The sequence below is a fragment of the Vulpes lagopus genome, chromosome 5 (assembly GCF_018345385.1).
Source record: "Vulpes lagopus strain Blue_001 chromosome 5, ASM1834538v1, whole genome shotgun sequence".
Classification (NCBI taxonomy): domain Eukaryota; kingdom Metazoa; phylum Chordata; class Mammalia; order Carnivora; family Canidae; genus Vulpes; species Vulpes lagopus.
The window spans coordinates 97,906,878-97,933,584 of record NC_054828.1 but is presented as its reverse complement, the minus strand read 5'-3'; the positions used below and the strand labels follow the sequence as shown (position 1 = coordinate 97,933,584).

At 43.7% G+C, this 26,707-nt stretch overlaps 1 long non-coding RNA gene across 1 annotated transcript in view; it reads right to left on the bottom strand.

The window, feature by feature from the left end:
* Positions 1 to 20,407, bottom strand: part of LOC121491974 — a 79,075-nt gene extending 58,668 nt beyond the window's left edge. The window contains exons 1-3 of the long non-coding RNA XR_005988087.1: positions 20,289 to 20,407; positions 5,604 to 5,813; positions 5,325 to 5,484 (exon numbers count right to left, since the gene is read on the bottom strand). This is a non-coding gene — a long non-coding RNA (uncharacterized LOC121491974). The remainder of the gene's footprint in view (positions 1 to 5,324; positions 5,485 to 5,603; positions 5,814 to 20,288) is intronic.
* Between the last annotated feature and the right edge of the window lie 6,300 nt (positions 20,408 to 26,707).

The following is a 26,707-nucleotide window of genomic DNA, read 5'->3' as shown; positions in this document are numbered from 1 at the left end:
TGAAAGGAAATCTTATTTGACTATTAATACCAAAGTCAAACAAATGGCTTCTCTCCTTTTGAATGCCGTTTTCCAAGTTGTTCAGGGCTCTTGAAGCCACAGTCTCCTCCTGAGAGTTCTGATGAGAGCAACGTGGTTATTTCACAAAGTAGACCCTGATCCCAGCCGAGCTAAGCGACTTGTCCTGGTTCCAGTCATGGGACTGAGAATGCTGTAAAACATCAATCTAGCTGTCTTCAGGAGCACTCTGTTGTGGAGACTGCTTGTTGCCTATCCTACATCCATTCTCCTCTACTTCCTGTGTTGTCAGCAACTGCTATGTTGTCAGGGGCAGCAATGTGCCTAATTAAAAAGCTGCATTCCCCAGGCTGCTTTACAGATACAGGTGGCCAATAAAAGATATAGGCAGAAAGGGTACGTTGCGGGTTCTAGGAAAGCTCTTTAAAGGAGCCTGACACGTAGGCTGCTTAGCCTTCTGTCCCCTACTTTCCTCTTTCTTCTTATGTGGAATGCACAGGTGATGGCTGGAGCTCCAGCAGCTCTACTAAAACCAGAAGACAACTTTAAGGAAGGAAGCCAACGCTAAGGAATGCAGAGAAGAGAGATGAATGAACTGGCTGCCCACTGACCTTTGCACTGGACAGCCCGCTTCTAATCTTTTTCTGTCTGAGGGAAAGTAAGCCTGACACTTGCTGGGAGCACGGCTATTTTGTAAAACTTTCCTTTATATCTACCTAAATTGATAGAAACCCATGCATCCTTCTCACACCATGTAAATGTCCAGGAATAACAGCTAAAATGATACATTTATGCCATTGCTAAAAACTCCAGTATTAAAAAAAAAAAAAAACTCCAGTATTTTAAGTATGATAGACTTTTGAAAGGACAGCACGGAGGGAAAGGCTAATGCTAAAAGTCTCTGGGGAGAAGCCCTCCCTTGCAGGATAATGGATCCTAAAAACAAAGGATGCACGGGAAAACCGCCATGGATAACATTTGCCATCACCGTTAGCTTTTTTGATTATACAAAATGCAAGGAAACCGGGTGTTTTTAGCTTTTCTTTAATCAGAGGAATCATCTGAGACCAAACAAGCCTCCCAACCACTCCTCCTTCCTGTGGACCCAACTTCCTTCTGATCCACTGCTGGCTTCCCCTCGCCTGAGCTCTGTGGTCTAACCAGAACCCTGTTGAAGTTGTGAGGAGCCCAAGTTCTGCCCTGAAGCACTGGGCCAAGCACACGACTGTCCTGCCTCAGCACTGCGAGCAGAGAGGGTCCTCTCGATTTTGGCACAGGTAGCAGTTGCAGAACAAAACCACCCACAAAGTGGCACCATTTAGAACAGACAAACAATACAGCCATGCTGCACATGCAAAGCCTCGACTTTCAGAAAGGAGATGTATGAAGCACCTGATGCCTTATGTTGGCAGGGCAGTACCACAGAAGGCTGACTGTGTCAAGGGACACAACTGGCATTACTTCTGGATCCCTGTAGAATGAGTGTGAAGATTCAGCTCCTGAGGCACTGCGTGATCTTGGATATCTTCAGATTCGGCAAGGAAAGGACATGTTATGCTCGCCCTGGTTTTAGTTTTAAGTGTACCTTACTTAATATTTTCAAAATGACTCAGCCCCATATACTGTGATGATTCGCAAACAACCAGAAATTGACAGTAGCTGGCCTTAGACAGGAAGTGTGAGTACAGCATCCAGCTGCTTCCACCCTGGAAGCAGGTCCGAGGCCAGTGGTCCTGGATTCTCTGGCCCGCCGTCCCATTCTGCCGGATTACAGACAGCACCCTCCTGGTCCCCTGCTTTTCCTGACTCTCCTCTCCTGATGGAGGTGAAGGTCCCGCCCCCCTCTGCCAGGCACTCCTCAAGGCAGCTGCTCAGCCTGATATACCTGCCTAGGACTCCTGCACCTTGAAGAAGTTGAGTAATTGGCCATCCTTCCTATCTTCCAGGGTGGGTATGTGTGTGTGTTGGGGGCTGAGGGGTAAAGGAAATGCACAGAAATTTACTACCACGTGGTTGGGCTGAAGACAAGGGGAGCTGTCCCCACTGTGATGATGGGGACAATAGAAACCATGATGGCCACGATGACGGTGACAACATCTAGTACTCTGGGTTTTCCAGGAGAAAACCATGAAACATTTCCCATTTACCTAATCAATAAATATCTTGCAAATGCAGAACACAACACAGATGGGATCTCACTTCAGGAACCCAGAGCCAATTCTTTATGGATGCCCACAGGGCCCAGGGCCCGGCTAGAGACAGAAAGGAGTCTGGGTCTATGTCTGAATCTGTAATCGTGTATTTAACAGCTATCAAGTCTCACTATAACTGGTGTGCTAATCATCACAGATCTTTACGAGGACCCAAGAGGCCAGTACTATTATTAACTCCCTTTCACAGTGAGGAAGGTGGGACAACAAGACGCTATGTAACTTGCCCAACATGAGGGCAAGCTCTCCATATGGCAATAGATGGTGGGGACCATGCTAACCTCTTGGCAAGAGGGATAAAAGCCCAAGTAGGGGTCCTGATGAACTGTGTGGAGTGGGAGATGGGGCCAGCAGCAATAGGCCAGTCTCGAAGCTCAGGGGGCCATGACAACAGGCCACCAGGCCATTTCCAAATATCATCAAACTGTCAGCATTTTCTTTTTTGCTGCAGGTGTCCTTTTAAAATATCTGCTCCGTTTCTCTTGTAGTTTGTTTCTCTTTTTACTCTTTGCCTGCATCCTCATTAGAATCAGCATCTTTCTTAGTTGGAAAATATGACAAAGCAGCACATCATATTAATGAATGCTCTATTATTCAGACCTGCCCATGGCCTTATTTCTGGCCTTTTTAAATGACTCTCCTGATTATAAAAGTGATTCTGTCAGTTCACCACAGGCTTATTTCTCATGGGTAAGCGGTAAATTGACTTCCAGCATTCATACGACTGCCTGAATTCTACATCAAAGAATACAATCAAGGTCTCAAATAAAATCAACCACCTCAAAACTACTTCCCGCCGGCGCTTATCCAGGGGAATTGAAGACTCCGCCCGGTAACAAACACACATTGACTCCTGGTGTGTTCTCTGAAATGGGGACAAGAGAGAATGCTAGTGTGCATAAGCCACCACGACACTGCCTAAGGCATTTTGCCTTTTGGGGCTCTTCTCTCCAGGAAGATGGCATTTCTCTGAGCGCTTACAAAGATTACTCACCGAGAGAGAGACAGACTGGGCTGGGCTCCCACCTCGGAAACCCCTGTTGTCTGCCTTGCTGAGGTCCTGACTTGATCCGGAGACTGTCAGCCTTGGAACTGCCACTGATTACATTGAAATCACAAGATCTTGCTTGGGAAAGTGATGTCACTAATTCTGGGGCCGCAAGCCCACATGCCTTGAGAGTCCAGGTAAGAAGGGAAGCTGATAGAGCTAACGTCGATGGGGGCTCCTCAGTGTCCAGATGCTGTTGGAAGCCCTTGGCAGATGTTTACTCTCTGAGCCCTCCCAGTGGCCCTCTAAGGCAGGCAGTGTCATGGTCCAGAAGCCCAAGGCTAACAGAGCCTTGCAGTATTAGGGTTCAATGGGGCCCGTGATCCAAAGAATATAGGACCCCATCATAGTGATCTGAATACAAAAAAAAAAAAAAAGAAAGAAAGAAAGAAAAGAAAAAGAAAAAGAAAAAGAAAAAGAAAAAGAAAAAGAAAAAGAAAAAGAACCCAAACACCAATCCTGGGCAGGCCAACAGAATTTGAGAGGGTTGGGGCTAGATTCAAATAGGATGCATTTGGCCTTAGAGCCACCAGCCTACAACTCCAGGTTTGTTTTTGTTTTTGTTTTAAATTTTTTCTTGGCATTTTTCTCAGTTTATAAGAGTAAGGTTCAAGGGAGGATTTCTTCCTTGGAATCCGGCTCTCTGATTTTAATGTGACACCTTCCCACCCCCTACCCCCTTCCCCGCTGCATGCTACATGCATGCTACATGCATAACGCCTGCTTTGAAGCTCAAGCTGTGACCCTTCCGGCTCCCACTTGATGCCCCCCGCAGGTGTCACATCGCGGGACACTAGATGTAGCTTTAACCCTGGGCTATCCCCACCCTTCATACACTCTGGATTTTTAATTTAACAAATCGTATGCTCAATCAGCTCTGTCAAGGCAGACCCTAAAAGTCAACATCAGCCGAAGGGGAGGGTCCGGTGTAAGGACCCCTTAGCAAAGGGGCTTCACAAGGACACAGAAGAGCTGGGACTGAAGCTGGGGGCGAGTGGGGGGGGGGGGTGGTCACCAAACAAGGGAGGCACCCAAAGTTGATTTTCAACAAAGACCAAACAGTCAGATCCTCCTGGAGGGCCAGCCAGCCACCATGCTGTGCTTGGGGGCAGATCGCTTATTCTCTTAGAGCTGCTCCAATTATAGAAATCTGGTGCTGACTCATTATTAACCCAGAAAGCCCACACACTCAAATGACTCTACTGAAAAAAGCTCCCTGTCATACCCTGCCTACTGATGTGCAGGTTTTTAAGCAAATTCAAAAAATGTTTATCACAAGGTATTTATGACATTTTAACCGTTCATTTACAGTAACTAGAATGACATTAAAAAAAAAAGTTTCCTGTATTTTACTTGACTGTAAAGCTAAGTCTCTTCAGAATAGTAACAGGCTGACAAACACATTATCAAGGTCATATCAGGCCTCAGGGACTCAACAACCCAACCCTCACCCTCCCCAACCCCAGCCCCTAGGCACCAGCCCCCAGACCCCTGCATATTTTCTTTCTGATTTTACTACAGTTTGGGACATTCACTCTCAAGCAAAAAGAAAAGACATAAAGTAAGTTCCCAGAATCATTCATATGCCAAAATTCTGCCTCTCTATTGTATTTCTTGCACTTAAAAACTGGGCAGCTCAGACCACGCGGCCAGAAACTTCTCGGGGGCTGTCTTCCCTCCACCTCTGAGAAGCGGAAGCTGGCCCAACCTCAGTCCCCCTGGGTGAGCACCGATTCACCCACCTCCATCTCTGAACTTCACTGGGGCTCCAGAGCGGAGTCTGGAACCGCTTAGCTTCCAACCGAGCATCACTGCCTCTTCCAGGACGACAGTGTAGCACGAGTATGGACATTCTCCCAGCTAAGCCCTGAGACAGCAGGCTGAAAGACAGTAGCGATGGGGCAGGGGCAGACGCAGCAACTGCTCTAAAATTAGGGACCCTCAAAGTCTCGAATGCAGTGTCCCCTCCAAGATGCAACAGCTTTAACCCATCTAGACTCTGAGGCAGACGGCAGAAATGATGGTAAAAATGACAGAGACGTACTCACCAGGGACAAGCGGCTGACTCCACCTTCCCGCCGCCGGGGCCCCGAAGGTCTGAAGCAGACACCGACTCAGGCACAGCCCTTCTGGAATACCAGCCTGCGGCTCAGCAAGCACCAGCCATGCAGTCACTCTTTCCCTCCATTCCCAATGATGTCCACATGACTGAGACCAAAAAAAAAGAAAATGAAAAAAAAAAAAGAAAAAAGAAAAAAAGAAGGAAAAAGAAAGAATGAAAAAAAAGAGTAAAAAAAAAAAAGGCAGAAAAAAAAAAGCGCGCACACCTCAGTCTTCGTTCTCATTGGAACGAGATGACTCATGCTGACTCACAGCCACCACTTCCTCTCCGACATTCTCTTCATACTTGTGAGCTGGGCTGGTCCCGTTCCCAGGGTCTCTGCAGCCCTTCCTGGAAGAACAGTCTTCTGACCCTGGCAAAGCGACCCAGATGCTGACCTCATGTGGAGCCCCCCAGGGTGGGGGGGGCGGAGCGCCTACACAGGGGAAATGCTTTATTTAGGAGATCTGAACCACAGAAAAATAAAATGCATGACTCTCATGTGCATTTGAATTTCAAATATACACTGACATTTTGTAATATGTTGCAACGCTCCTGCTCCTACGAAACTCTTGCTCTTTTCAAGGCATTTCAGAGAAGGCAGGAGAACGGGATATTGCCTTATTCTCTAAGGAGGTGGGGTCTACATTGCCCTGGCAAGACTTGTTTCAGTGCATGGTTTCTTCTGCATCTCTTCCTCTGACATAACCAATTCGTGGGCTCTAAAATCATGATCTCTTCAAAGTTGTTTATTAGGAGGGTGTGTGCTCTGCTTTGGGGATTAAGTGACTTACAAAATCTTTTCTCTCTGTCTTTTAGACTGCAAGAATTTGCCAGACGTGAATATTAAAATCCCAAGAAATGAAATGAAGGTGTAGCAATCGAACTTTTAAAAATTGTCGGTGCATGTTAAGAGGCAAGAGCAGAGAGTAGTCTCTGCCACCCGGTTTTTCTTTGGAATGATACCGGGGGTGGGGCAGTCTTCCACAGCTTCCTGCATTTTTCAATTATGAGAGGCTATGGAGGAGAGCAGGATCTGCCTGATGCTCAGCCGCCTCTCCAGAAGCCCAGAAGGGTGGCTTGATTGCATCAGGACAACCATGGTTTCTGGAAGGTCACACACACAAGGCCATGAGTGAACACTGGTGCTCTTAAAAACACGTTTTGACTTAATGCCTACTGCTGGGTAGGCCACACTCTGATACCCCTAAAGGATACAGAGAAAATATGGAAATTACATTTTGCTGGATGACAGGAGACACAGGTAAGCCACATGTGCAATGTGCAGTGGGCCTCACTCCGGAGGGGTCAGAAGACTCAGTTTCCATTTACAGCAAAGTTCATCTTAGGGGAAAAAATACTTGTTCAGTATTCTATTAGGTTCTTTTAACAAGACAATCGTGGCATTTTCTATCAGGACCAAGTGCTTTGACTTCCCTTGAAAGCTGCAGTGTGCCAACTGGCCAAATACTCTCATTTCTTGCAGGGATTTCTTTCCCCCCAGGAGAGTGGAAAGCCTGTTGGTTTTCTGGAATTTAGGGATAGCTTTGTTGTGCAATTCATCGCTGTATTTTTCTCTAGGGGAGAATGGGGCTTGGGGACACCAGCCTCATGAACAGCCTGAAAACAGGGCTTTAGCAAGGCTGTATGTCATCCCCAAGGGACCTCTTGTACCCGGTGGGGACCCAGCAGCCATGGGAAGTCTACACTGATGCCAAGAGTCCACAGGGGTGTAGGCTGTGATTTTTGTCCTATATATAGAAAGCCAGACCTTATTTTATTTATGAAGACTTGTATTAAGTCAACTCATTAGTCTCTGAGAAGGAACTAAAAAATAAATATTAATTTTTAAAAATCACCAGGAATAAATTAAAGAAATTTGAAATAATTGGGAAATGTAAGCTCCACGTGGTGGCCACACCCTCCCGCTGGAAGGACCCTGCCAGAGGCCTCATCACTTCAGCCGTGGGTTCTTCCACAGTAACACTGTTACAGTGAACCTTTTGGAATATTCTAGAGCAAGGCCTCAGACATGAACCTGGGTCTCCTCCTAAAGCAGCAATTTGAGCCGTCACCTTGGAAGGTCACTGGAACTGTGTTCTATTTGGTGCTGCATTGAATGATCCTATGAATGCTGTCTCTTAATTCCTGATTGCACTTCCATCCAGAGCTCTTCTCATTTGGGCTGGGAAGTAGGGAGAGAATATTGAGAAGGAGGAGGCCATTCCCAGCATATTCATAAATAAAACATTCATTAAGGTGTATCAGTAGCACTGCCTCCCATAATTGTTAATATGGAATGTTCTAGAGTGTATTCTCTATCAACTGGCTAATTTTTGCATACTCCATCAGAAAGGAAACAATGGTGACACCCTAAACATGGTGAAATGGAAACAATTTTTAAATGTCTACGTGTTCTTTTGCCAATGAAAATAGCATTGTAAAAATTTAGGTTTCATTGAATTAGTACAATAAACAAGTTTCACTCCAGAAGAATGTACAATCTGAGGACAGTGCATTCTAGCATGTCATGAGATTCTCATAAATATTGATGACTTACATTGAAGAGTATTTGTTATATGTTAGTAATTCTCCTAAACGTGCACAATCTCTGATCCTCAAAATCTGAGTAAGGTCATCCCCACTTTCTAGCAAGGAAACTGAGGCCCAGAGAGAGCCAGGAACCTGCCTAAGGTTGCAGGGCCCAGATGTGCACTCAGGCCACATTCCTAACCCTCAGGCCATGTGGAATTCCCACAAAAAGCTTTTCAAATACTTTTTACACACACGTCCTTTCATATCATGGTATAGTCTCCCAAATTCTGCAGGTGTGTGTAAGGGAGATGTGTTTTCTAATTGTTTGAATGGTAAATCAAAATCTGAGCCTTGAGTGACCTATCCCTTACAACATTAAGAGTTCCCACTGATGGAGAGAGCGAGTTAGAATTACTCACCAGCACATCCCAAGAAGTACATGCCACCAATGCCTGGATAGACAGCACTATTCTCGATCAGGGACGTGAGTGCATCAGGGAATGTCCTTCATGATCCTTCCATTATTTGAGCAAACAGGTCTCCCCACTACCGTCTTGCTCAGGAGAGGATCCGTTATTCCCTTCTTGCAAATCCAGCACCACCGTTCACTCTATCCTCACTTTTTCCTAGGATTTTGTTCTTAATCAAATATAAGCCTCTTCTCTCCTTTCCTGTCTATGGGCCTCAACACAGGCTCCAGTCACTTCCATCTCCCACATATCTCCCCTGGCTTTGACCTCATGGAGTAGATCCATGATGCCCCCCGTTCATCTTATCCCTCCCCTATTAGTCATAGTCTTGACACTTGGTTGACTCCATACCCAGGGCAGAGCTTTGATTAGACTAAGCAAAACAAGGGAATATCATCCCTTGTCACTATGACCGGTTCCAGGATGGGCTCTCAGATCTATGCCAGCTACAGCCTGGCTACTTTTAATCACATTGATAGGGTAAGGGGTGCCCAATTGGAGCAAAGCCCAGGACTATGGCCATTGTCTCAGGGATGACAGGGAAGAATGCCCAAAACTCAAGAATCTCAGTCTTACTCTGAAGTTTCTGAAGTTTAGGAAAGGGTATTATGAGGAAAGAAAAAAAATATGGAAAATTGGGTGAACTCAGACAACAATATATAGTTGTATAGGTTGTACACTGTGCAACCCCAGAGAGTAAATTTACATAGTCCATGATATGCACAATCCTATGTGGTGGGGCTCATTGTAGTACCTACCAGGTGATACCTCCCCAAGACCATATAGGGATCCCACAGGCTGGGAGGTAAAGAGAACTGGGAGGAAAAAGTAGAGGAGTCTGAATCCTGTTTCCCCACAGAGGAAGCATTTCCCACCCAGAGAAGCATTACTACTCACTCCAGGGCAGCCCAGGGATTCTGAGAGCAAAGGAACACCTGTGATTAGAATGATGGGATGTAAGAGTTTAATTGGCAGTGTTGTTGTTTTTTTCCTTCCGTGGTGGAAGTTGAACTCGATGGTGCATCTTAAGTTAGATGGAATATAGCCATGAGGGTGGATGAGTTCATCAGATGAATGAGTATAGGAAAAACAAGCAAGAACTGAGGCCTGGGGTGCTGTGGCTTTAGCAGATTAGGGGGTGAAATGAGCCAGCAGAAAGGGATGGTGAGGGAGGATAGGGGACCAGGGACCAGCGAGGTGGGAGGGAAGCAAGGAGAGAGTGTAGTGCCTGAGGAAACAAGTGAACACGAATGCTTTAAGAGGAGAGAATGAACACTCGTGCAAGCATGGCTGTGTGGCCACGGGGGGTGGTGGCTGGAGAGCATCTTGCATTTGGTGAGGGAGGTCCATGTGGGGAAGAGCTGGTGAAGATCTGAAAAGAGACAAGAGAGAAAAGGGGAAGACAGGTGGAAGACAGTGAGGAGAGACATCACTTTCTGGAAATAGCTAGAACTGGAGAGGGAAATGAGGTCCAGAGAAATGTCCTTTGTTGTTGTTCTTAAGAGAAATAACAATTTACCGGGATACTTACTGATAGAAAACACTTACTACAAAGGGAGATCCTAATGACACAGGAGAGGATCAGAGGAAATTTGGCGGAATTGGGAAGAGGGACCGAACCTAGTGCTCAAGGGCAGGCCTTGGCCCTGGGGAGGTTTCCCCTTCCATAGCACCGGACACCAACCAGTCGAGGAGGGACTACTACGGGCATGTTCCATACGCTCTGGTATTTTCATCATTTGTAGCAAAAGTGACATCAATTTTTTAAGTGTAATGACAAGTAGTATCTGATTACAGTCTTTCAACTAAAAACCTGAAACAACTACAAATCCAACTAAAAGTCCCCTTTGATGAAGAGGTGGTGTTTTTCACTAAGGTAATGAGGATGGCTGAGAGGGATAGAAGAGGCAGGATTTAGGAAAAAGAAGAAGATGCATGTGTTTGCAAGAGAGGAAGAAAAACACGAGAGAGCAGTGTCTACGGTGGCACAGGTTGGATGGTGGATGAAGCCTAGCTTCCTCAAGAGGAGGTTAGTGTGAAAATATCAATGAAATGGAGTGTACCTCGTCATGGGGGTGGACCCCACGGACTGACTTCCATGGGGATTAGCCTCTCTTTGCCCAGAGCTGGGGGAGGCCAGCAGTGCCAAGTGGGCTTCGTTGAGGCCGCACTTGGAATGCAGAGGTACACTCTGCTTCAAAATACCCCCCAACACACACACACACACACACACACACACACACACACACACACACACGCTCTTAAGATTCATCCAAATTGTGCATGCTTATATTTATTCCTTTATTTATTTATAAGTGTTGTTCCATTGTATGGATATACCACAGGTTATTTATCCATTCACCTGTTGAGAGACATATTCGGCTATGACAAATAAAGTTTCTGTGCACATTTGCATACAGGTTTTTGCATGGACAGAAATTTTCATGTGTCTATGGTAAGTACCCAACAGTGGGATTGCTGGTTCATACGGTTAACTGTATGTATATCTTTATAAGAAACTGCTGAATTGTCTCCCAGAGTAGCTGGACCATCCATTTTGCATTTCCACCAATGCATGCCTGAGAGACCAGTGCTTCTCACCCTTGTCAGCACAGCTATTGTCAGTATTTTTTAAGGAGGGAGGATGGGGCAAACGGAGAGCGAGAGAGAGAATCTTAAGCAGGCTCTGCCCTGAGTGAGCAGCCTGTCTCAGGGCTGGATCTCATGATCCTGAGATCCTGAACTGAGCCAAAATGAAGAGTCCAACGCTTAACTGACTGAGCTGACACTGCCAGACATTTTTTTTGTATTAGCTATTCTAATGGGTGTGTAATGGGATCTCCTCAGGGCTTTAATCTGCATCTCTGTAATGACAAATGATGTTGTGCATCTTTTCATGTGCTCATTTGCCAACTGTGTGTCTTTTTTGGTGATATGTCTGTCCAAATACTTGCCTCCTTTTTAATTGAATTGCTTATTTCCTTACTGTTGAGGTTATACCTTCTGTTATACATTTGGATGCAAGTTTTATTTGTTTTAAAGACTTATTTATTTTAGGGAGAGAAAATGTGTGAGCAGGGGAGGGGTAGAGGGAAGAGGGAGAGAGAGAGAGGGAGAAAGAGGAAGAGAAGTAGATTCCCCACTGAGTACGGAGCCTGATGCAGGGCTCAATCTCACAACCCTGAGATCATGACCTGAGCTGAAATCAAGAGTCAGATGCTTAGTGGACTGAGCCATACAGACGCCCCATGGATGTAATTTTTAAAATCAGATATATGATTTGCAAATATTTTCTCCAGTCTGTGGTTTGTCTTTTCATCCTCTTCAATAGTATCTTTTACAGAGCAAAAGTCTTCATTTTAATGAAGTCCAATTGATTAATTTCTTTCTTTTGTGGATTATGCTTTTGGTCTCATATCTAAAAAAATTTTGCCTAATGCTAGGTCTGGGTATTGAATATTTTTTTCTTGTTTTCCTCTAAAAGTTTTAGTGTTCTACATTTTATATTTAGATCTATGACCAATTTTAAGTTGTTTTTTTTTTTTTTTTTTTTAACAAGGTACACAGTTTAGATCAAGTTTCCTGATCAAAGTTCTTCTTTTTTTTTTTTTGGCCCGATGTCCAATTATTCCAACACCCTTGGTTAAAACACTATCTTTCCTCCACTGAATTGCTTTTGAAAGTTTGTAGAGTATCAGTTGGCCTTCTTTGTGTGTCTCTGTATTTGGACTTTCTGTTCTGTTCTGTTGATCTATGTATTCATCCCTTCTCCAATACCACACAGTCTTGGTTACTGTAGCTATGCAGTAAGTCTTAAAGTCAGGTAGTGCAATTCCTCCACCTTTATTCTTCTTTCTCAAAATTTCTTTAGCCATTCTGGTTTCTTTCTATATAAATTTTAGAATCAAGCCCTCTGTATCCACAAACTATCCTGTTGGGATTTTAAACGGAATTGCAAGAAACCCATTGATAATATACATCAATTTGGGAAGAATTAGCATCCTTTCTATGTTGAGTCTTCCAGTCTATGAACATGGTATGTTTCCCCCATTTGTTCAATTCTCCATGTATAGTTTTTATAGCTTGGTGTCTCCTCTATATGAGGTAGAAATTTTAGAGTCTAGTTTTGGTTTTTCCCAATAAGTTCTTTTATCATCTTCATAAGGCCCCAAATTAAAGAATCCTTGAGGTGTTAATTTACCGATAGCTACTGAGACTTGATGCCCTCACCCTATTAGTCTTAAGATTTGGATGCTGGTTGTGGGCTGAAGCACATAATTGTCCCTCACTCCTATCTTCCCCTCTTTAAGGGATTTATGACATGTCATTATGCTCAGTGAGCCAAATGTTATATCCTAATGCCTCCAGTTTGCTAATCATCCTCCTTCCGGGCCATTCTTTTCTCTCCTCCCTTTTGCCTTTGCTCTGGGCTATTTGCCAAGATTCCTTGTCCAGATTTCCCCTTCTATGTCTCATTAAAAGACTCCACATCCAGAAAGGGGAGCCCTCTTGCCCTGTTGGTGGGAATGCAAACTGGTACAGTCATTCTGGAAAACAGTGTGGCGGTTCCTCAAAGAGTTAAAAATAGAGCTACCTTACGACCCAGCAATTGCACTACTGGGGTATTTACCCCAAAGATGTAGATGTAGTGAAATGCCGGGACACCTGCACCCCAATGTTTATAGCAGCAATGTCCACAAAAGCCAGACTGTGGAAGGAGCCTCAATGTCCTTTGACAGATGAATAGATAAAGAAGATATGGCATATATATATATATATATATATATATATATATATATATATATAACTCAGCCATTAGAAAGGACGAATACCCACCATTTGCTTCCATATGGATGGAACTGGAAGGTATTATGCTGAGTGAAGTAAGTCAATCAGAGAAGGACAATCATCATATTGCTTTACTCATACGGGAAATATAAGAAATAGTGAAAGGGATTATAAGGGAAAGGAGGGGAACTGAGTGGGAAAAATTAGAATGGGAGACAAACCTAAGGGACTCCTAACTCTGGGAAATGAACAAAAGGTTGTGGAAGGGGAGGTGGGTGGGGGGATGGGGTAACTGGGTGGCGAGCACTAAGGAGGGCACTTGATGGGATGAGCACTGGGTGTATACTCTATGTTGGCAAATCAAACTTCAATTAAAAAAAAAAAAAGACCCCACATCCTAGCCCACAGGGCCATTCTCCTAGGCTGACACAAGCAGTTGTCATAGTCATTCTGCAAGGCCCCATAGGCACTGCCAGCACCTTCATGCTTCCAGTCATAGAAATAGGAGCCCTGGGCTTTCCTGTCTGTCATCCCCTCCATCTTCCTCCATGTCCACCTAACAGTGTGCTAATAGGCTTTCCAAATATAAATGAATACAACAAGCCCTGATTTGTAGTGTTTATTGACTTCTCTGATATAAACTCTCCCTCTAGTGCTAATTTCAAGCTACCAACATGATGTGACTGAAAGTTAGTTGGGAAGAAAGGCACAAATTAGCTCTTTCAAGCTGGGACAAGCCACCCTACCGCTGCATCCATCCATCACCAAACATCCTGAATGTCCTTGTCCCTTGAATTTTTCATACAGTGACTAACTGGTCTCTTATTCAGGATCCTCAAGAAGGTACTTAGTTCTGCATTTGAAAAGGGTTAGATTAGACCAATTGTTCTTAACTTTGGGTGCACAAAGACCACTTTGGGGGTCTGATAAAAGCCACACATGATTCTTAAGAACAATAAAATACACACAATGTAATGGTTTGTACACAAAGATTGTTTGTGCTAATTCTGGACTCCTCAGGTATTCAGGCATGTTGGGGTTGGAATTGGTTGGACCAAATAATCTCAACAAAAGCATACTCCACTTTCAACCTTATGGTTGGCAATGATTCACACCATGGCTTGAGGTGACATCTGACAAATTAGTAAATAATAGGTGCAAAAAGAATCCAGATTCTCAAGTTTGCATCTATTTCTCTTGTGAATTAAAATATGAAGGAACCTCAGAACTGAGGATATCATGGCTGATGGCATGGACCAACAACCTTGTGGGCACCAGCTTTCTAAGAAAGAGCAGCCTACATGTAGTGCAGAGGGCTATTTCTGAATGCCAGCTAGAAACTCTGGCCATGGGGAACTGGAGCTCTGACTTCTGATCTATACCGCAGGGAGTATGGGCACCCAGGGCCTTTCCAAGGAGGCAAAGTTCAGGCAGATGTATGGAGTAGTGGCTGTCCTCCTCAGACACAGACACTCATCTCTTGGAAACATCAACTCAAATAAATCATATTCTCATGTGTCTGATTCATTCACTTGGAACAAGATGTGCTTCTGCCAACACCACGACAGGAGAACAGAGCCAGGAGCTGTATCATACAACTGCTCAAGGTCAGTCCTGGCACCTCATCTTTTACCCCTAAAAAGCACCATCTTAGACTTAAACTGACAATCTCAGTGCTGTTCCTGTCACTGCCAGGTGGTAAAAAAGAAAAAAAAAAGGAAAAACTAAACACTTGATATGGCATTTCTAGAACTTTTTCTAATTAAAATCATTTGTGAGCATGGATTGCAGTTTGGGCAACTCATTTTTGCAGAGTAATGATATTCTTATTCCTGGTTATTTAGTCCAACATTAAGTACTTCTGGGAAGAGATCTTCTGGAAGGGATGTAATTAAGGTCACATCCATTGACCATAAGATAAAGGTGGGCCTGACCTTGTCAGGTAAGCTTTTTTATTTTTATTTTTAAAGATTTTATTTATTTGACAGAGAGAGAGAAAAAGAGAATAAGCGAGGGGAGCAAAAGCAGCAGGTTCCCTGCTCAACATGGGGCTCAATCCCAGGACCCTGAGATCATGACCTGAGCCAAAGTCAGATGCTTAACCAACTGAGCTACCCAGGAGCCGTTAGGTAAGCCCTTTAAAAGCAGAGATATTTTTCTTGGCTGCAAGCAGAAGTCAGAGACTCAAAGCACAAGAATGCCCAGGCTGAGGGCAGTCTTTCTGAGCTGAGATCCAGCAAAGAAACAGGGACCTCAGCTCTACAGCCACAAGGAACTGGACTCTGCCAACAACTCAGATGAGCATTGAAGTGGATTTTCACTGAAAGGCTTCAGATAAGAGCTCAGCCCTGATGACACCGTCATTTCAATGGGTGAAATGTGTGTAGAACCCAGAGAACTCAGACTTCTGACCAACAGAACTATGAACTAATAAAGGGGAGCCATTCAAGGCACTCACTTAGCATTAGAAAACTAATACACTCAGCCCATTTGCACATGGAGGCAAAAACAGTTCCAACTTCACAGAGCTACGTGAGAATTAAAAGTTAATAAATGTTAAATGCTTACATAATCAGGATGATTTCTAAGTATCTATTATTCATAAATGCGTTGACTTGGTAAAATGCCAGGTATGTGTGGTTCATTATTTGAAAGTTTTCCTTTCAATACAATATTTGAGTCATGGGATATAATCAAAAGTCTAGAATTTTAGGGACACCTGGGTGGCTCAGAGATTGAGTGTCTGCCTTTGGCTCAGGGCGTGATCCTGGAGTCCGGGATCAAGTCCCACATGGGGATCCCCACAGGGAGCCTGCTTCTCCCTCTTCCTGTGTCTCTGCCTCTCTCTCTCTCTCTCTCTCTGTGTCTCATAAATAAATAAAATCTTAAAAAAACCAAACATCTAGAATTTTAAATGAATGAATCAAATACTAAATATGCAGCATCTTATGAAACTCAGTGACTCTGAATGAGCTGCAGGATTACAAAACATCACTTAACAAAAAGACTCTAAGAGAGAAGATAGCAGACTGCATGGAGCAAAATGCAAGAAGTTTGGAACTCAACCATCCAACAAACATTTAAAGAATGCCTTCCAAATGCTAAGCACTGAGGAAGGCCCTGGGGCCTGACAGGGAAAGACACATGAAAGGGCCCTATTCTCATGAAGCTTATGTTCTAATGCAAAAAGACAGAAAATAAGGGCACAAGAAAAATACAAGCTAGTGACATGAACTGTGAAAAATTAGCATGGGAAAGAGAAAACTACTTGAGACGAGCAGGCCATCTAGATAGGTCACTCTGAAGAGATGTCATTGAAGAGAAGAATTGTATGACAGCTAGGAGCCAGCCAGCAGCATTCTGGGATGAAGAATCAGCTAATGCCCAGGCCCCCCAAACCAAAAGGAGTCTGAGGTGCCGCAGGACACAAAAGAGGCCAGCATGGCTGATGCTTGGTCAGCAACAGGAAGAGAAGATGGGCCAGGGAGGGGGCAGGAAAGGAGCTCAGATGTTATGCTAAGTGCAATGAGGAGGCACTGAAAGTTTTATTATTTTTTTTTATTTTTTAAAGATTTTATTTATTTATTTATTTATTATTTATTTATTTATTCATGAGAAACACAGAAGCAGAGACATAGGCAGAGGGAGAAGCAGGCTGCCTGTGGGAAACCTGATGCGGGACTCAATCCCAGGACTCCAGGATCACAGCCCAAGCTAAACACAGATCCTCAACCACTGAGCCACCTGGGTGCCCTACACTGATGGTTTTAAACAGGAGAATGACATGGTCTGATTTGAATTTTCTAAGACTAACTCTTACTGCTAAGTGTAAATCACTCATGTAAGACCAGGTGGAAACTGAAGTCCAGTGTGTCCCTTTGGGTCTGGTCTGATGATGACAGCAGTCTGATGATGACAGCAGGGATGGAGAGGTGGGGACCTACTAGAAAAAGGTTTGAGACGTAATGCTGATGAATGGTTTGGGCTTGGGGGTAGTGAGAGAGAGAGAGATATTAATCAAGCATAACCCTCAGATTTTTAGTTTGACCAACTGTGTGGTGCAAAAGGAGGCAGTCTAGGGGAGGATAAAATCATGGGTTCTGTTTTGGTCACCTTTATTTGGATGTGCATATCAGGCAGCCATGTGGAGATGTCGAGTAGGCCTGGAATTCTGGGAAAATGTCAACACTGGAGGCAGATTTGAAAGTTAATGTTCTAGAGATGGAGTTAAAGATATGCTCTGGCTGAGAGATAGAGAGGGAGAGAGAACATATAAACACAGGAAGGGATCTGAGCATCCTTGGCCAGTGAGGTTGGAGGAAAACCAAGAGAATTGGTGCTCAAATGGAGAAAGCATTATAGCCTGGGGTTAGATGAGTGCTTGTAAAGAGTGCGTCATCCATGAGTAAGTGTTCAACTTCCCATGATATTATTTAGTCCTGGCAAACCCGTTAATAATGTTCTGAGTTATTGTCTGCATCAGCTGTTTCTGGTTTGGTGAAGACAGACTACATTGAAATGTTAACAAGAAAAACATAAAGCAAAATTATTAGGAGTCAAGGCTATCAAATTTCCCATTCTTGGCTAATAAGAAGAACTTATGAATGGCTTCTTTCCATTGTAAACAATGGAGGATGATAGTCTTCATCATTTTTGCATGGTTTGGTGTAACTGGGAAGTTTCTTAGGCTTGATAACTGGAAAAACAAAAACCAAACAAAACTCTTAATGTCCAAATAATTCTTTGGTCTGCTGAAAACTGCCAAGAGATCGGGGGAGCCTATTCTGCTGCTATACGTCTTGATTTGGAGCCCAGTGATTTTTTTTTTTTTTTTTAGCAGTAGTATTAGCTTCTCAATTTTCACTTCATGGACACATATGCCTCAAGCAATCTGAGTTTTCCCTTTGAAAAAGCTCATAATCGAAAATTTTAACTGTATTTTTTAAAATAATAAATTTATTTTTTATTGGTTTTCAGTTTGCCAACAAACAGAATAACACCCAGTGCTCATCCCGTCAAGTGCCCCCCTCAGTGCCCACCACCCAGTCACCCCCACCCCCCACCCTCCTCCCCTTCCACCACCCCTAGTTCGTTTCCCAGAGTTAGGAGTCTCTCATGTTCTGTCTCCCTTTCTGATATTTTCCACCCATTTCTTCTCCCTTCCCCTCTATTCCCTTTCACTATTTTTTATATTCCCCAAATGAATGAGACCATATGATGTTTGTCCTTCTCCAATTGATAGTCAATCGGAAAATTTGAACTGTATTGAAAAAATATGAGCACACTTCCTAATGGCCACGGATGGGTCATTAATGTTGTTAATCAAACATGAACTTAAGAAAGTTCATTTAATTTAGAATGGCTCTTTATGGAAACTTCCAAGTTAAATCTCATATATAATAGGGATCGACCCCAGTGAAGGCTTGGGAGAACTGACATGGAAGGCATTTTGGCCTGAGGCTCCCTCACCCCAACCTTACCCAGAGGCACTGCCCACCCACACTGCAGGAGCAATGGAATGGCAGGGTCTGCCCATGTCTTCCTGCCTCCAACTTGCCATGTACCACTCCCTTCTCTGAACTGCTTCTTTCACTTTTGTGATGAGACAAAGCCACAGATCTGATTAACCCACTCTTCAGCTTCCACATATACACAGCTTCTTGGGGTCTGTGTAGGGTTCAAAGGTTTGTGTCTTGGTCCAACAGACCCAGATTGGAACCTACCTCCCAACTAAGTGGTATTGAGAAAGTGACCATTCTGGGCTTCTGTTCCCTCATTTGTAAACTGAGAATAACTGTGGTCATAAGAGAGTCTTGTCACACCATGTTGGTGTGGATTCAATAATGATGCAGGTGGAGTGCTTAGCAGAGGGTTGGTTGGGCCTTTAGTAAGCACTCAGCAAGTGGAAGCACTTTGGAGTAGATATGCTGTCACTTTACCTAACAGCCCCCTTTCCTGGTGGACCCTCCCCTTCCCCTTTCATGTGGTACTGGCAGTTCTATCATTCTAGTGTGCCTCACCACCTGTCACACAGTTGGGCAAGTACATCAACTAGGATTTGGTCTGGGTGCATGTTTCTGAAAAAAGTAACAATGGCTTAAGTTGGGACTTTGTTTCTGTCTCAGGTAAAAGGAGTCTGGCACAGGGACCACAGGCTGAAGTGGCAGCCCCAAAGTTCACTAGGCATGTGGACACCTATCTTTCTGATTAACCATGGAGAATGGCTTTCAACCTCCACGTGACTTCTGGGTCCAAGATGGCTGCTGGAACTCCAGCCAGCAAGTCCACATTCTCCAGATGAACAGTAGGAAGAAGTGATGGAAGATGGGGAAAGTGCATAACACCACTCCCAGCCCCACCACTATGAATTCTCACTGAAAATCTTACATAAGAATTCCACACGTAGAACTAAGTCACACGGGCCTCTCCTAGCTACAATCTAGTCTCAGAAATGTAGTCTTTCCACTGGACTCTTTGTCACCTGAAATAGAATGTGTTTTTGAATTAAGCAAGAAAGGGAAAAGGGATCTCAGTTGGCAAGTAGCAGTGTCTGCCACAGTATGGGTCCAGGATGAGCCATCAATGCCCTTCCATAGCATCTGATCTGTGACATGAGGAAAGAATGGGTCCATGTTCCCAATGGAAAGGCATAATCCTACATATATGGAAGATATTATTGGCACAGAGAGGAACTGAGCCAGGGAAAGGACAGGGTGTGCACAGGAGTGAGGCGGCCAACTGCTCCCTGTTTTGCTTTCATATTTTAGTATAATCCTTTACCCCTCCCACAAGACTGAAAGGTCTTGATGGAAAAATCCTGCCATACCCACATGCACACTCCTACAGGTGACCAAAATGTTTGTCACTGGATGACTGAATGAACAGCAGTGTACTAGAAAAAAGGAAGAAAGAAAGAAAGAGAGAGAGAGAAAGAGAGAGAAGGAAGGAAGAAAGAAAGAAAGAAAGAAAGAGAGAGAGAGAGAGAAAGGAAGGAAGGAAGGAAGGAAGGAAGGAAGGAAGGAAGGAAGGAAGGAAGGAGAGAGAGAATACTATTGTCTACAACAAACATAAATATTTTAAAATATGACGATTTAAAAAAAATTGATCAAGGCACTCACAGTTTCCAACAGGATGATTTCACAATTCCATGTTAGAAATTGCAACAAGGAGCTTGCCAAGTTCAAGCAAGATGGTCATCCTTGAGCTGTCTCCCTGGACACTGGAGTTTCTAGACAGATCTGCAAAACAGTAAAGGAAAACACCATTGAAGACTGTGTATCTTTCTGCTCAGTTTGTGTTTGAAAAATGATTGTAAAATACTTTCATTTTACCTAGGAGGCTTCTTAACCTGCCCCAAGGAGGATAGTCCTCTTCTGATGTAGTTCGTGTAATGTTAATTTTTGTTTTTATATTGTTTTTGCTTTGTTTTCATTTCATAGGTGATTTCATCCACTGATTACTGAACTAACAACAGCTCCCACCAGCTTCTGTTTAACATTCATCTGGTTAATGGTGAAAGAATACATATTAATCAAGATAGCATCTGCTGAGCAGTGTAACCGGGGTTTCTTTTATCAGATGTTCTTTTTCTTTTTTTTTTTTTTAAGATTTTATTTATTTATTTGAGAGAAAGAGAGAGAGAGAGAACAAGCAGGATGAGTGGCAGCAAGAGAGGGAGAAGCAGACTGCTGAGCTGGGAGCCTGACAGGATGGATTCCAGGATCATGACCTGAGCCGAAGGCAGATGCTTAACCAACTGAGCCACCCAGGTGCCTGCCACTCTTATATCAGATGTTCTTAAAACTGCAGGGAAAGTGTTAAGATCTTGAAATCATGTATGTCTTCTATATAAAAAGTTCATACAGTTTTTATTATAAAAGTTATAAACACTGGGGATAATCTAGACAATAGAGAGGAGTAAAGACCATTCATCCCACTTCCAAAGCCAAGCACTATTAATGTTTTGAAGCATTTCCTTCTGCTCATTCCTGCTCTCTCCCTTAATCTTCTAGTCTGTTTACATAGATGTATTCACACTGTATACATAAGTGTGCACTGCTTTATTTCACTTAATATTACAATGTAAGTATTTTCCTCATTAGTAAAACTCCCTAGAGCCTAGAGTGGGGACCATTTTCAGGCTGAAGCTTCCATGGTCCTCAGTGGGACTGTCCCACCACAACTTCAGTACACAAAGGCAAGTTCACTCCAAAGTTGTGGGTCTGCTCCTCATCCACTGAACAGAAACCAGAACTAAGACAGTTACGGAAGGCAGGACATGCCCAGACTTGTTCAGCTGCCTACTCGCAGGGCCAGTTGTTTGCCTGCTAAGCAGCCTTACCAATCCAGAAGTTCTTCCCTGCAGAAACACACACCAGCTTTGAACTAGGGATCTGTCCCGAGCCGCAGCAGGGAAAAATCTAGACACAAGAAGAAAATAGTAAACTATGCTAGCAATTGCAAGATGAGATAGTGGGACTGCTCTTTTTAATTTCCAGAAGAAAGAGTTGTCTCAACTCACACTCACCTCACAGCAAAGGTACTCAGCATTTGCACCCATGTCTGGAATGCACAGCAAGTGGCCTTGAGACTGCAGTGAGCTCTGGATTTGGATGAGGGGAGACAGCAGCTATAGCAAGCTGAGCAGCCTCTGGCATTGACCCCAGAGTGGATCCCCTGCCAGGCTCCCTGGGGTCTGATTTGGCTTTTGTGAAGCAAAACATCTTTTTTCCAAAAACACAGCAACATGAGAACAGGTTCTGCCTATTTGATCACTTCTGTATCTCCAGCACCTAGCACGTGCCTGACACATATTGTACCATTTGATACAGTTTACCTAATAGTGACTTTTTACAAACTCCCTTAAATGTTGACAGTTACAACTCAATTTGAGTTCAGAAGCATTTTTTTGGGAAGGAGCCAATGACTCCAAAGATACATACGTGCTTAGCACTCTTACTGGGTATGGGTCAGCCTTCTCAGCTCACTGTCCCTTCATTGACCTTTTCCCCATGGCTTCAGCAAAAGAAGGGCAGATGGATGGGGAGGTGGACCCCACGTTGAGAACCAGTGGTATAGGTGATCATTGATAAACTTCTCTATTTCAAAGTATTGCTTCAGCATCCCTGCCCTCCAATCTCTTCTTCCCTGTTTCTTATCCTTTTACCTCCCTCTACTTCCCAGGACTGGGAGCTCAGGTTGGTTGTATTAGTGCTATATGCAAGTCATGTTAAGAGTTAAATGTATCTTCAGTGGGCAGACCTACGGGCAATTTATATCTGTTTATTTCTGGAAAAATACAATGACAGTTAACAACTTTAAAAGAATATTTTGGACCAAATGTATGCTCCTAAGTTAGGAGCTACTTTCTATAGAATTGTATGGGCATATGCACCAATCAAGAGTTGTTCTGAAACCTCCCCTACCCTGAGAGACAGGGAGGCAAAGCGGTCCATCTGTAGTGTGTTCTCTCTCCCATAGGAAAAATAGACAAAATGCATATCTTCAGAAGTGAGGAAAGTATAATCAAATTCTAAAATGGAAGCAATCATCATCATTGTTGTCACCATTACCATCATCTTCATCAGCACTATCATCTATGTAGTTGACATGTACACAGCTTTTACTGTGCCCCAGCCCTGGGCTAAGCAACATGCATCTTCTCACGTAATCCTCCCACAGCTTTATAAGGCAGGCACTTTATAAATGAAGAAACAGACCCAGAGACATTCAACAGCTCACCCAAAGGGATGCAGGAGTGGCAGGGAGGGACTTGCACCTAGATAATCTTGCTCTAGGACCCTGACTTTTAACTACTCACTATTACAGGGAAGATGCAAGTGAGGCAGACAGGATTCAAGGACTTTGACTTAAGTCCGTGGCAAAGCAGGGTAGAACCATGTCTCTCAAAGTTGCCCACACACTTGCCTCTCTTATTCATGCTGGTGGGCTCAGGCAGTGCCATACACACTCCAGACACTCAAAAGATAGTTGTTGAATGGACATATGAATGACCTCATTCTTGAGTACATTTCACACGATCAACTTCCCTGAGTTGGTTTCCGATATCTGAATTAGGCTTCCCAAGTTGTACTTAAGAGGCTGCACTGTGACTTCTGTACCTTCATTCATAATGATAAAAGTCTAATGCTGCCTTCCTTGTCAGCTTAAAGTGGGCAGTGTGCATGTGCCTGCAGGTGGGGGCAGGACTGAAGTCCCTCTTCCTGGTCACACAAACTCCTAGAACACAAAAGCAACTACTAACAAAGGCAATGATAGGCTTGGTGGGCACAAGATCAGCTTAAAGGACAGGCATGGTGGTAAAGCAGGTAGCCAGGTCTCTGTAGCCATGAGGTGGTGGAAAGGCTGGAGGCAATGAGCCCTTCAAGATAATGGTTCATAAGGTTATATTCCCCAGGCTTTACAACAGATAGGGATGGTCATGGAAATGTGAATTGAGTTTGTTGAGTGGAATTCCACTTCCTGGAATGAAAGAGGAAGAGACTGGGCTGGTATTCTTTTTCCTTCTTCTCTCATCCCCCACTTTTCTGCTACTTGGAATGCACACATGAAGGCAGGAGTTCCAGCAGTGATCTTGGGGTCATAAGCAAAAACTAGAAGAGCCACAAAGCCCTAGCCTCTGAGCAAAGGCCATAATTATCAGCCTCTAAATTTCTCATTATGTCAGAAAAAGAAATGCTTATATGTTTAAGCCACTTAGCAGCTAAATCCAATTCCTAACTGACACACTATAGTTGCTAGCCTCTGAGATGGCTCTCATCTCCTGATAGCCCATCATCTCTCCTAGGAGAATACTATTTGTAAGATGAAGTTAGAATACCACTTGATAGATCCCAGCATTTATTAACAGTTTCTTACTGTTTCTGGGTCTAAAAGTAAACAAAAGTTTTATTTATTAATGTTATTTATTTATCAACTAGACTACACATTAATATGATGTATTAAGGCCAGATGTCACTTCCTGGTATTCATACTTCTGTATAATTCATCTCCTTGAGGTTGAGCTGGACTTCTGGACTCACTTTTAACAAAGAATATGGCAGAAGGGATGGAATGGCACTTCTGAGATTAAGGTATAAAAAGACTGTAGCTTTTGTTTTGTGTGCTCTCACACTAGCTTTTATGTCACGAGGCAGCCCTATAGCGATGCCAATGTCATGAGTGAACAAGGCCTGCCAACAACCACATGAGTAAATCTGGACACAGACACCACCAGCCCCAGCTGAACCTTCAGATGAGACTGCAGCCCTGACCAACAACTTGACAGCAACCGTATTAGACATGTTGAGCTTAAGATGTTCATTTAAGCTGTGTCTAGGTTCTTGTCCCACCATAACTGTGATAGGAAATGTTTGTTGTTTTAAGCCTGCTTTATTTTTTTTAAAGATTTTATGTATTAATTCATGAGGGACACAGGGAGAAAGGAAGAGACACAGGCAGAGGGAGAAGCAGGCTCCCTGCAGGAAGCCTCATGCAGGACTTGATCCCAGGACCCCAGGGTCATGACCCAAGCCAAAGGCAGACGCTCAACCACTGAGCCACCAGGTGCCCCTTTAAACCTGTTTTAGGTAACTAATACATCCGCCAAACAATTTTCTTGGATTAATATTCAAGTTAGTGTCTATTCTCTAAGCCTTTTATTGTATGTCTTTGCCCACACCATCCTCACTGAAATATTGCTCTTGAATAGAATGCCTGACACAGAGTCTGGCACATAGTAGGTACTCAATAGATGATGAATGACTGGATAGATGGATAGATGGGTGAATGGTTGAATAACAGACACTGTTTCTTACTGTTCTGTTCTAAAGCACCTTGAGCCTCAATAGATACTGAACAAAATACACAGGTAGAGACAAGGGGGAAAAAATAACAAACTGTATCAACTCAGCCAATCGTGTTTAGAGCATTGGTAATTTTACTTGGATGGCCTGTAGACCCAGTTCTGTGATTTACTGAAGGCAAATTCTTTCCTGGGAGACCTTATTAAGTTAGAAGAGTATTTAACAGCTCCCAAGATTTATCTTTGGGTCTAAAATTAAACAAATGTTTTATTTATTACTGTGCTCAACTAAAGTACACATTAATGTGATGCGTTAAGGCCAGAAGTTACAAGTCAAATGAACAGACTGACAGCAAAAGCAAAATCTCACCAATTTCCCTAATAATTTATGAACTGATGCAGAATCAAGAGCTGATTTCAGCATCAGCTTCATAGGTCATGGAAACAATGATTGCGGCTGTTTGAGAGGCAAAGAAGGATCATTCTTTGCCATTCAGTGCAGATAAGATGCTTATTCTAGTCCATCTGGTTTTCCATTTCATTATCCAAGTCATTTAAATGGTGGCCTAAGGCAAACTATAAGACCCATTGTATGCTTTAGTCTAAAGTAAGTCTGTTATTCGAAAGGTTTGTGCCAACAGGTGCTTGTTTGCCAAATTCTACTTTTATATTAAAAGAGATCAGGGAAAAAGGATTTTGCAAAATCGAGATAGAAAGTATGTGGGCTGGTAGGGATGGCCACGGGTAGAAGAGAGTGTGGGCAAGGCCAAGGGTGAATGTCAGAGTGGGTGTCTGGGTTGGGGCTCCAGGCTTGAGCTTGCCCTCCACCCTCACCCTGGAAAGGGCAGGAAGGATACACTTAAATGGTTAGGAGGCAGGTTCTACAGCACTTCCATGCAATGGGGACACAACCCCATGAGAAGTTATTTACATGGCAAGGAAAATATTTCTTACTCTAGATTCAACCTAGTTTTTAAATTCAAAGGGAAACCTGTGCAGGCTTTTTATACTATTTGCTTCAATGCATTAAGTTGTCCCTTGTGTCTTGGCGGAGAGCTCAAGGAAATTCTCTCCATCCAGGAGCCTGGGGGCTTTCTCTGGTATTTATTTTGGCAGCAGCTTGATTCTTCCCGTGCTCTCAGTGCTCCTTCCTTCATTCCCTCCTATAGAGCACTACAGAACAAGGCTCTCATCCTTTGCAACATCTCCTATGTTTCTCAGAAAGAACTGGGGCATCTAGGTGGCTCAGTGGTTGAGTGTCTGCCTTTGGCTTAAGTCATGATCCTGGGGTCCTGGGATCGAGTCCCACATCGGGCTCCCCACAAGGAGCCTGCTTCTCCCTCTGCCTATGTCTTTGCCTTTCTCTGTGTGTCTCTGATGAGTAAATAAATAAAATCTTAAAAAAAAAAAAAAAGAAAGAATTTAATTCCAAGTAGCAAGATCCTGGAAACATAACTGGATTCTACTACTGGCCTTGGAGAAGAAGGGATGTTCACAACATCAATGCAAGGGAAACATGAATGTTGAGAAATAATCTCTTCAAAAAAAAAATCTCTTCAACAGGTCTCCTGGCGGAAGATAGAATGTTCTGAGAGAGCCAGGCTTGCCTGAGAGGGGCAGACCTCGACATCCCTCTGTCAAGGCCCTCACCGGCACACAGGACAAAAGGAATTCTTCGGTCACACAGGCTGCCGACTTCCTGGCTATCAGTGAGTCTTACTGTGGTCCATCACC